The sequence below is a fragment of the Ailuropoda melanoleuca genome, chromosome 2, assembly GCF_002007445.2.
Source record: "Ailuropoda melanoleuca isolate Jingjing chromosome 2, ASM200744v2, whole genome shotgun sequence".
Lineage (NCBI taxonomy): Eukaryota > Metazoa > Chordata > Mammalia > Carnivora > Ursidae > Ailuropoda > Ailuropoda melanoleuca.
In genome coordinates, this window is record NC_048219.1 from 145816634 (window position 1) to 145829506 (window position 12873).

The 12873-nt window shown below is 40.5% G+C and overlaps 1 protein-coding gene across 1 annotated transcript in view; it reads right to left on the minus strand.

The window, feature by feature from the left end:
- The window catches only part of PDE11A (phosphodiesterase 11A), a 374013-nt gene that overhangs the window by 338537 nt on the left and 22603 nt on the right, over positions 1–12873 (minus strand). The window lies entirely within an intron of this gene.

Here is a 12873-nt window from a genome sequence, read left to right on the forward strand (position 1 = left end):
GATTCCTTTTATACAAAGTTCAAAAGCAGATAAAACAAAATTGCATGTTGTATAGGAAAATATAGATAGGTGGCAAAGCCATGAAAACAAACAAAAAAGCAAGGGAATAATCACACAATACTCAGGATAGCAATAAGAGGGGTGAGGTTCAGGAAGTAGGACAATATAATTGTGAAGGGACAGCAGAAGACTTCAGTGCTAATGGCTATGTTTTCTGTTTTGACCTGGTGGAAATAGAAGAATGTCCAGTTTATAATTATTATTTATGCTGGACATACATATTTTCCTTTCCCCCTTGGTTTATGTGATACATTTCACAGTTTCCAAAAAAGGCAATGGAAAATACAATGAAAACTGAAGGGCCAAAGCTCTTGACATTGCCAATATGTTCAGCACACATTCTGTTACTTTAATTTGCAGAGTTCTAAGGGGTGTATGCTTGGCAACATACGTGAGCAGTTAACAACCCAGTTCTCACTATGTTAATGGGAACATTGTGGCTAAACCACTAAATTAAAACTTTACTCCATGGGATTACTGGTACTAAAACTGAATGTTTATTCAGAGAATTACACATACACACCGCCGTTTGTTCACTTTTCTCACTCTTGCACTGTGTGTTGACATTACCATGTATTAGAGATAATCGACTTAATAGGATTAACTTCCTTCCCTACAGTCCTTTCCATGGTGTTTTGACCACGTAACTTTTATGACCTTGATGCTGCTGACANCCACTAAATTAAAACTTTACTCCATGGGATTACTGGTACTAAAACTGAATGTTTATTCAGAGAATTACACATACACACCGCCGTTTGTTCACTTTTCTCACTCTTGCACTGTGTGTTGACATTACCATGTATTAGAGATAATCGACTTAATAGGATTAACTTCCTTCCCTACAGTCCTTTCCATGGTGTTTTGACCACGTAACTTTTATGACCTTGATGCTGCTGACATGTAATTTTAAGTTAAGAATCTAATCAACAAATATAGATTGATAATAATGAGCAGTCAGACATATTTTTTTAAATAACTATATCATTTCTCCAAATAACCTCTAACTGGATAAAAGCTACAGTGAATTATTTTCACATGCAAAAATAATTTTTTTGAAAGTGGCAGAACCCAATATTTACTTTAAGTCCACGTGGCAATAGTTCTCCCATTTTTCCATAATATGTATGACAGATGTCATTATCAGGGTATCAAAGCACTTAATTCCCCTTCCGAAGTACTATCTGTCCAGTTTGACACCTTCCCCATATCCTTTCTGTAAGAAAAGACAGTATTTCAAGCATTATCCCCTTAAATGTTACAATATATTTAGCTGAACTGCCTGTGAATTAAAGGACTCCCTTGAGCATAAGTTTGTCATAAGATCCATATTTATTACCTGCTAGAAACTTTAGATGATGACAAAAATAACTTACCCACATTAAGAAGTTTTTCCTGGGGTTGCCTGGCTGCCTCAGTCAGCAGAATATCTGACTCCTGATCTCAGAGTNAAAAATAATTTTTTTGAAAGTGGCAGAACCCAATATTTACTTTAAGTCCACGTGGCAATAGTTCTCCCATTTTTCCATAATATGTATGACAGATGTCACTATCAGGGTATCAAAGCACTTAATTCCCCTTCCGAAGTACTATCTGTCCAGTTTGACACCTTCCCCATATCCTTTCTGTAAGAAAAGACAATATTTCAAGCATTATCCCCTTAAATGTTACAATATATTTAGCTGAACTGCCTGTGAATTAAAGGACTCCCTTGAGCATAAGTTTGTCATAAGATCCATATTTATTACCTGCTAGAAACTTTAGATGATGACAAAAATAACTTACCCACATTAAGAAGTTTTTCCTGGGGTTGCCTGGCTGCCTCAGTCAGCAGAGTATCTGACTCCTGATCTCAGGGTCATGAGTTCAAGCCCCATATTGGGTGTAGATATTACTTAAAAAATAAATAAATTTTTAAAAAGTACGGTGATGGTTATTAAGGAGGGCACATATTACATGGAACACTGGGTGTTATATGCAAACAATGAATCATGGAACACTACGTCAAAAACTAAGGATGTACTGTATGGTGACTAATATAACATAATAAAAAATTTTAAAAAAACAAAAAATTAAAAAAGCATCTTTATCCCTATTTTTAAAAAAGCAGTTTTTCCTTTCTTTTCNTATTACTTAAAAAATAAATAAATTTTTAAAAAGTACGGTGATGGTTATTAAGGAGGGCACATATTACATGGAGCACTGGGTGTTATATGCAAACAATGAATCATGGAACACTACGTCAAAAACTAAGGATGTACTACTGTATGGTGACTAATATAACATAATAAAAAAATTTAAAAAAACAAAAAATAAAAAAAGCATCTTTATCCCTATTTTTAAAAAAGCAGTTTTTCCTTTCTTTTAAAATATTTTTAAAGAAACTGTAGAAATATTACTATTTCTTTTTCCTGTTTCTGTAGGGGTCTAAGTGATGAGCATGCTGTCTTGTGTGAGCAAAGGGGACAATTAGTAAATGCGGTCATTTCTTACATGAAAATAAGAAAAGGGATATTATACAGCTCAGCTGACTTCACATACCACATAGTGTGTATGCAATAATTCTAAAGATACATATAATTAATAAAATCCATACGAGTTTTATATCTTGTATATTTTATATTATAAAACATCTAACAAACTTTCACTATATCTACAATTTTAAAGGGTAGGTGGCTAACCAAAATTAATAAATTTATGTGAATATTGGAAGATATTAAAGTATAGGTAATCAGCTTTATATTATATGTCTTCCATTCGATCTGAAATGGACCTCAGTATGTGATTTTTGTTAAGTAATATTCAGAATGGTAAAATTGATTTTAAGATCCTGAAAGTACATAAGATATTCTGCCATGAAATCTCTAAAATTATTATTACGTCACATAGAAGTTCTTAAAAAACAACAGGGGAACGAGGGCTGTAATCAAAACATGGCTTCTTGCTACAAAAGTGCTTTGTATCAACCTCGTACTAAATCACTGTAGCAGACAACAAGAGAGAGAAAATCGAAAAATTCACCAACACTGAACCGCAGAGGTTCCAAGCAGGCACAACACCTGTCTCCTCCTTGACTGATGTATTTTTAACCAGGAATGAGGTACCCTTTTAATCCCACTTTTCATAAGAAGATGTACCTTGTTGGCTTAATTACAACTCAGTTTTGACAGCAGGGGCTAACAAAGGATTTAGGCTTCCTCTATTTTGTGGTTCAGGGTACTAGAGAAATATATCCAAAACACCAATGACAGAAGCCTCTAATGCCTCTAATGGCTCTGCTCTTCTCAACTAGGAAGAACACCTTGGGAATTGCACAGTAGGTATTTTACATTATGAAAACGAAGGTGATGAGCAGTTAAGCAATTCACCTGAGCCCGGGCAATAAGTGACTCAGCCTGAGTATTCACACAGGACTGCTTGATTTTTCAAATCCACACAACATGCTTACTCGAATTTTATGTACCATGTCGTCTGAATCTTAATTATAAAAATTTGAACCAACTTTGGTCAGATCCACAAAGACTAATAAAGACTTCTGGTTGGAATAAAAATTTTTCCTGTTGTATTTCACCTTGTGCTTTTTTCTATATATAATAATTTTTTATTATATTATGTTAGTCACCATACAGTACATCCCTAGTTTTTTATGTAAAGTTCCATGATTCATTACTTGTGTATAACACCCAGTGCACCATGCGATACGTGCCCTCCTTAATACCCTTCACTGGCTTATCCCAGTCCCCTACCCCCCTCCCCTCTGAAGCCCTCAGTTTGTTTCCCAGAGTCCATAGTCACCTTGTGCTTCTAAATTTGATCTCGATGGAGTTTTTAAGGCCCTTAGTAATTAATCAGGATTGATTCCAATTGTGAGACATAGAGTGACATGCAGGGCAACAAAAACTTGCCTAATCTCCTTGACCTGTCATCTCGGACCATTCACCACAGGGCATCCTTAACATATGACACCATCTTTTCAGATTGGCCTCTTCCATGAAACAGGATCATGGCAGCTTGTAAATTTCCTAGCCACAAATTCTTTAAACTCAACTAAGATAAAAACGATGAGAAATAATCCTGATAATCCATATTTTTGCAATAACCTGATTTAGAGGTGTACTTGCTGCAGCAGTGATCTGAGATAAAACAATCTCCTTAAAGTCATCACAAAAAGGAATTACCACAAGTAAAATCTCCCGTGGTCCTGCAAAAATCAATACATCTTGGTCAAGTTTCTTAATAAATTTCCAAGGAAAAGTAAGTACTTTTGATAGGTCATGACAGGAAGCCTAAACTCTATTCCTGCCTCCTCTAACAGGCAACTGAAGGCTCAGGACACTGGATCTGGATCAGTGTGCAGTACATCGGATGCCTTGGCTACATGTAAGGATGTGCTATTTGTGAGGTCAAAGGTGGGAGACAATGGCAATCATAGGTAGTGTTTGAAAAGAAGGCCAAATCAGAAAACAGAGAAGAGCATGTAAAAAAAATCAATAAGAAAAAAAAAGTCAATCAGAGGAGCAAGCAAGAGAGAAACAATCAAGGTATACTATTTCAAAGAAAAAGACTGGGAAGTTCAGAGCATTTGATGGGAAGCAAGGTCTGAAACAATTTCCTAACATGAGGGGATACTGGCCTCCTTGGGTGTGGGTGATGGGGAACGCATTCAAGATGCTGAAGGGGAAGATTTTATAGGTTTTTTTCTTCCCTTTTATAGGATAAAGATGAATTATAAGCCTTTAAACATAGATTCTAACCAATATTGTCATGAAGACCATTTCTGGTTGTGGTTCGTGCAATGCAGCCTTATACTAGTACAATCATACCTGGATGATATTAGGCATTTGGTACACATTTGTGAAGTGGAATTTAAGAAATGGCTTTTTGATGAGAACCAATGCTATTTTCCTCACAGACAGTATCTGTCATGGGCAAATGATTCACACTGATGCCTTATAAATAGCATGAATTCCTTAGGAAATTTCCCCACCGAGCCCTCCTTTCATGCTAAATTCAAGATATTAGTCAAAACCTGCAGTGCTAAGTATATGTATGTATGTATGGATGGATGGATGGATGGATGCGTGTATGGATGTGTGTGTGTGTGTGTGTGTGTGTGTGTATGCATATAAAGACAGGTCAGGAGTACTGACACTAAAACTCACCTTGAAGAGAGAGCAGCTACACAATCTGACTTTGCAGCAACAGAGAGTCTGTGACTTTGGCTTTCAATCTTGGTCTTCTAAGCCAGTAGACAAGTGTCAAGTAGACAATGTATACCAATTACTCCAGGATTGCATGCGTAAGTTAGCCTTTAAAAGAGATACTAAATGAGGCTTGTGATCTGTTATAAAGGAATTGATGTAATTATGAAACTGACTTTTCAGATAATAAAAATGATGGCTCTCTTTTACCAAGGGCTATGGTATCCGTGCCAGGTGTTTGACCTACATATGATATTCACAACAGCCATGCCAAGTGAGTATTACTGGCTTCGTTATGCACATGAGGAACCTGAGGCTAAAAGAAGGTAAGTATATTTGCCTAATGGGAGCAATTTATCAATAACTGAGCTGGAGTGTCGACTCAGAGTTGCCTGGGTCTAAAGCTTGGGCTCTTTTCATCTTACTATGCTACTTTCAACAGTTAAATGTTTGTGCTCAGGGCCACTGCACATGTTGCTGTGAAATGCAGCTTCACAACCAGAAAGAGATCTGTCAGTTGTAATAAACAGTAGTTTATGTTCAACTTAATGTACCAGAAAGAGTTAGAAGTTAACACTCCCATTCTTCTTATTTGCCAAATTCTACAGAGTGGTCCCTCTTTTCCCAGTTTATGACTAAATATATTAGCAAAGGTTGACTTCTGCAGAAGGAAAGCACAGAAGAAATCAAGTATGCTTTCCAAAAGCTTAAAGCTCATGCTTCATGAAGAGTAGGCACATTGTGAATTGTAAATATCTTTTCCCAGGTGCAGCCCATTTCATAGAAATGATTAAATGACCCAAGAAAGTGAAGCTAGAATCCTGATTTTACTTTGTTTTCCGAAAGCTGAAGTTGATATGTAAGTATAATATATGATTTCCCAATATATTCCCTTGAGTTAAACCTGTCATGATCATGGTCATAAAGGAAGTTTTTGGAAATGCAAATAATGCTGAATGTGATGTCAAAAGTCCTGACTTCCCTGTCCCAGCTCTGCTACTATTTAGCTCCAAAATTCTGGGCCATTTAACTTTTCTAAGCCTCAACTCCTTCACCTTCTGAATGGGAATAATGATTCCTACCTTTCACAGAAGTGAGAATGAACTGAAATAGTACGACTAAAGCATTGTATAATCATAAAATGCTACACAAATACGGCACCACATTCAGAATACAGAACAGGATTCAGACTAGAAGCATTAGGAACTCTCCATTTGCCAAATTCTGTCCCCACAAGGCTTGCTTAACTTCCTGTCTTGTGTTCTGGGAGATTTACCTAGATGTTATTTCAGGGATGTTACCCCTCACTCCACTTATTATATTTGATTGCTTTAGTGGGTGTCTGTCCCCAGCAATCAAACCAATCCATGACTAAAGCAACAAATGCCCCCAAAGGACTTCCCCTCTAGCCAAACAGCAAAGAGCCGTTGGACCAATAAATCACTGTCGTGGCTATAACGTCCATGCCCTACTTACAGTTCACCTATAGCTTCCAAAAAGTTTCACAGTAAAGAGAAATGTACAATTTATTCTAGGATAATTTGCTTGCTTATATACTCCAGAGCTCCAGGTCATTTCTCAGGGACATGTACATCTCTTACTTTAAAACAGATATACACAATTATAAGATCTGCAAAGAACAACTCTGTCTCTACCTTGCAGATTATGAATACCTCTAAAATTGTGTGGGAAATTTGTTGACAATATCCTCTAGTTAATTCCCAATGATGCAAACCGATTTTCTTAACAGGTTTTGGTACTGACCAGTTGTGATGAAAAATGAAAGGTTTTTCTTTTTGAAGGAACTATCCATGTTGCATGCTCACAACTCAGCTTCAGAAATATCAACTGTGTAGTCCATGTCAAAGTTGTCTCACAACGTCAGTAAAGGGCATTGTGAAAAGATGCTGCTGAATAGCTCATTACTCATTGTTTATACAGCACAAAAGAGGCAGCATGTAGTGTGCTTAAGAATACAAATTGTGAGGGGAGGAGGTTAAGATGGCGGAGGAGTAGGGGACCCCTTTTTCAGCCGGTCCCCTGAGTTGAGCTGGATAGGTACCAGACCAGCAGGAACATCCACGGAATCAGCCTGAGACGCAGGAAGATACATCTGGATGTCTACAAAAGAACATCTCCAGCGCTGAGTATCGAGGTATGAAGCGGGGAGCCGTGAAACTGCGCACAGATATCGGAAGATAAACAGAAGGGGGAGGGAGCCGCTGTGTCAGGGCGCCGGGAAGCGGTAGCCACCTGCACGGGGGAGCGGACAGACCGCGGACCCGCCCGCTTGAGACAGCAGAACGGGAGCTCCGGGAGCGCACGCGGGATGGCTGGCGGTTGGCGGGCCACCTGCACGGGGGAGCAGGCGGACTCGCGGACGGCACCCGTGAGACAGCAGACTGAGAACGGGAGCTCCAGGAGTGCGCGCGGGGCGGCTGGCGGGCCACCTGCGCCAGGGAGCGGGCGGACCGCGGACCCGCACCCTGGAAACAGCAGACTGAGTCCGTGAGCCGGGAGCGTGCGCCACCAAGCAACTCATGGAGCTCCGGAGCTCCAGTGTGCTCACTGGATCGAGGCTGAGACCGGGAGCTCCGGGAGCGTGCGCGGGGCGGCTGGCGGCTGGCGGCAGGAGGGCCACCTGCACGGGGGAGCAGGCAGACTCGCAGTCAGCACCCGCGAGACACCAGACTGAGACGGGGAGCTCCGGGAGCCTGCACAGGGCGGCTGGCGACTGGCGGCTGGCGGGGTTGGAAACACAAAGGACAGAGACGTGCCGGCCCTGGAAGTGAGGGCTGGGACGCCGGGTGTGGGGCGCACAGCCCGGGATGCTGCAGGGTTGAGCAGCACCAACAGAAACAGAGTTAAAGTGGCCAGAACATCAGTGGAGAACGATCCGCGATCCCTCTGTTCTGAGACAGAGGCTGAATTTCAGCCGCTGCTGCTCTGACTCTCAGAAGAGTATAGCAAACCGCCAGGGAAAGCCGCCAGAGAACAAAAGTCCGGAAATACCGGCTCACAGGGTACCCATCCCCATCCCCCCTCGCAGGGGACACGGATACTCTACCCAAACAGGGTTTTCTGAACCTGCAGGCAGGCCCCTCCCCCAGAAGGCAGGCTGAAAAATCAAGAAGCCCACAACCCGGAGCGCCTGAGTGGCGCAGTCACCAAGCACCTGTCTTCGGATTAGGGTGTGATCACAACGCTCCGTAAGGAGTCCTTCATCGGGCTTCTCCACCGGGAACCTGCTTCTTCCTCTCCCACTCCTCTGCTTGGGTTCCCTTTCTTGCTGACTGTCTCTCTCTCTCTCAAATAAATAAATAAACTCTTTAAGGAAGAAGCCCACATCCCTAAGATCTCTATAAAACAAGGGCGCACGGCCTGGGTCCCAGTCAACACTTGGGCTCTGGACAACCCTGCAATCTCTCTTCATCAGAATGACGAGAAGGAGAAGTCCCCCCCAGCAAAGAAAAGATAATGAGTCTGTGGCCTCTGCCACAGAATTGGCCTCGGCCACAGAATTAATACATATGGATGTATCCCAATTATCAGAAATGGAATTCAGAGCAACAATGGTCAAGATGATGAGTAAACTTGAAAAAAGCATCAGAGAAAGCGTTGCTGAGAATATAGAATCCCTAAGGGCAGAAATGAGAGCGAATCTGACAGAAATTAAAAATTCTATGAGCCAAATGCAGTCAAAACTAGAGGCTCTGACGGCCAGGGTCACCGAGGCAGAGGAACGCGTTAGCGAATTGGAGGATGGGTTAGTAGAAGAAAAAACGAAAATAGAAGCTGGTCTTAAAAAAATCCACGCCCACGAATGTAGATTACGGGAGATTACTGACTCTATGAAACGATCCAATGTCAGAATCATCGGCATCCCTGAAGGGGTGGAGAAAAACAGAGGTCTAGAAGAGATATTTGAACAAATTGTAGCTGAAAACTTCCCTAATCTAGCAAGGGAAACAAGCATTCGTGTCCAAGAGGCAGAGAGGACCCCATCCAAGCTCAACCAGGACAAACCTACGCCACGGCATGTCATAGTGCAATTCGCAAATATTAGATCCAAGGATACAGTATTGAAAGCGGCCAGGGCAAAGAAATTTCTCACGTACCAAGGCAAAGGTATCAGGATTACGTCAGACCTGTCTACAGAGACCTGGAATGAGAGAAAGGCTTGGGGGGGCATTTTTAAAGCTCTTTCAGAGAAAAACATGCAGCCAAGGATCCTTTATCCAGCAAAGCTGTCATTCAGAATTGATGGAGAAATAAAGACGTTCCAAAATCGCCAATCATTAACCAATTTCGTAACCACGAAACCAGCCCTACAGGAGATATTAAGGGGGGCTCTATAAAGGTAAAAAGGCCCCAAGAGTGATACAGAGCAGCAAGTCACAACCGATACAAAGACTTTAAAGAGAAATGGCATCATTAAAATCATATCTGTCAATAATCTCTATCAATCTAAATGGCTTAAACTCTCCCATAAAACGCCACAGGGTTGCAGATTGGATAAAAAGACATGACCCATCCATTTGCTGTCTACAAGAGACTCATTTTGAACCCAAAGATGCATTCAGACTTAGAGTAAGGGGATGGAGTACCATCTTCCACGCAAATGGACCTCAAAAGAAAGCTGGAGTAGCAATTCTCATATCAGATAGACTGGATTTTAAACTAGAGGCCATAGAGAGAGATACAGAAGGGCACTATATTATTCTTAAAGGAAGTATTCAACAAGTGGATATGACAATTATTAATATATATGCCCCCAACAGGGGAGCAGCAAGATACACAAGCCAACTCTTAACCAAAATAAAGAGACATATAGATAAGAACACAGTAATAGTAGGGGACCTCAACACCCCACTATCAGAAATAGACAGAACACCCTGGCAAAAACTAAGCAAAGAATCAAAGGCTTTGAATGCCATACTCGACGAGTTGGACCTCATAGATATATATAGAACACTACACCCCAGAACCAAAGAATACTCATTCTATTCAAATGCCCATGGAACATTCTCAAGAATAGATCATGCTCTGGGACACAAAACAGGTCTCAGCCAATACCAAAAGATTGAAATTATCCCCTGCATATTCTCAGACCACAACGCTCTGAAATTGGAACTCAACCACAAGGAAAAACCTGGAAGAAACTCAAACACTTGGAGGCTAAGAACCATCCTGCTCAAGAATGACTCGATAAACCAGGAAATCAAAAAACAAATTAAACAATTTATGGAGACCAACGAGAATGAATACACAACGGTCCAAAACCTATGGGATACTGCAAAGGCAGTCCTAAGGGGGAAATACATAGCCATCCAAGCCTCACTCAAAAGAATAGAAAAATCTAAAATGCAGTTTCTATATTCTCACCTCAAGAAACTGGAACAGCAACAGAGGGACAGGCCTAACCCACTGACAAGGAAGGAGTTGACCAAGATTAGAGCAGAAATCAATGAATTAGAAACCAGGAGCACAGTACAGCAGATCAACAGGACTAGAAGCTGGTTCTTTGAGAGAATCCATAAAATTGACAGACCACTGGCAAAACTTGTCCAAAAACAAAGAGAAAGGACTGAGATTATTAAAATTATGACTGAAAAGGGAGAGGTCACGACCAGCACCATTGAAATTGCAAGGATTATTAGAAACTTTTATCAACAGCTATATGCCAAAAAACTAAACAATCTGGAAGAGATGGAGGCCTTCCTGGAAACCTATAAACTACCAAGACTGAAACAGGAAGAAATAGATTTCTTAAATAGGCCAATTAACTATGAAGAAATTGAGTCAGTGATAAACAACCTTCCAAATAATAAAACTCCAGGCCCAGACGGTTTTCCTGGGGAATTCTACCAAACATTCAAAGAAGAAATAATACCTATTCTCCTAAAGCTATTTCAAAAAATAGAAACAGAAGGAAAGCTACCAAACTCATTCTATGAGGCTAATATTACCTTGATCCCCAAACCAGGCAAAGACCCCCTCAAAAAGGAGAATTACAGACCGATTTCTCTAATGAATATGGATGCCAAAATCCTCAACAAGATCCTTGCTAATAGAATCCAACAGTACATTAAAAGGATTATCCATCATGACCAAGTGGGATTCATACCTGGGATGCAAGCATGGTTCAACACTCGCAAATCAATCAATGTGATACATCATATCAACAAGAAAAGACTCAAGAACCATATGATCCTCTCAATTGATGCAGAAAAAGCATTTGACAAAATACAGCATCCTTTCCTGATTAAAACCCTTCAGAGTGTAGGAATAGAGGGTACATTTCTCAATCTCATAAAAGCCATCTATGAAAAGCCTACTGCAAGCATTATTCTCAATGGGGAAAAGCTGGAAGCCTTTCCCTTAAGATCAGGAACACGACAAGGATGCCCACTCTCGCCACTATTATTCAACATAGTACTAGAAGTCCTTGCAACAGCAATCAGAAGACAAAAAGGGATCAAAGGTATCCAAATCGGCAAAGAAGAAGTCAAACTGTCTCTCTTTGCAGATGACATGATACTCTATATGGAAAACCCAAAGGAATCCACTCCCAAACTATTAGAAGTTATAGAACAATTCAGTAAGGTGGCAGGATACAAAATCAATGCCCAGAAATCAGTTGCATTTCTATACACGAATAACGAGACTGAAGAAAGAGAAATTAGGGAATCCATCCCATTTACAATAACACCAAAAACCATACGTTACCTTGGAATTAACTTAACCAGAGACGTAAAGGACCTATATCCTAGAAACTATAGATCACTTTTGAAAGATATTGAGGAAGACATAAAAAGATGGAAAAATATTCCATGCTCATGGATTGGAAGAATTAACATAGTTAAAATGTCCATACTACCCAGAGCAATCTACACTTTCAATGCTATCCCGATCAAAATACCGAGGACATTTTTCAAAGAACTGGAACAAATAGTCCTTAAATTTGTATGGAACCAGAAAAGGCCCCGAATCTCCAAGGAACTGTTGAAAAGGAAAAACAAAGCTGGGGGCATCACAATGCCGGATTTCGAGCTGTACTACAAAGCTGTGATCACAAAGACAGCATGGTACTGGCACAAAAACAGACACATCGACCAATGGAACAGAATAGAGAACCCAGAAATGGACCCTCGGCTCTTTGGGCAACTAATCTTTGATAAAGCAGGAAAAAACATCCGGTGGAAAAAAGACAGTCTCTTCAATAAATGGTGCTGGGAAAATTGGACAGCTACATGCAAAAGAATGAAACTTGACCACTCTCTCACACCATACACAAAAATAAACTCCAAATGGATGAAAGACCTCAATGTGAGACAGGAATCCATCAAAATTCTAGAGGAGAACATAGGCAACAACTTCTATGACATCGGCCAGAGCAACCTTTTTCACGACACATCGCCAAAGGCAAGAGAAATAAAAGATAAAATGAACTTATGGGACTTTATCAGGATAAAGAGCTTCTGCACAGCCAAGGAAACAGTCAAAAAAACTAAGAGACAGCCCACGGAATGGGAGAATATATTTGCAAAGGACACCACAGATAAAGGACTGGTATCCAAGATCTACAAAGAACTTCTCAAACTCAATACAC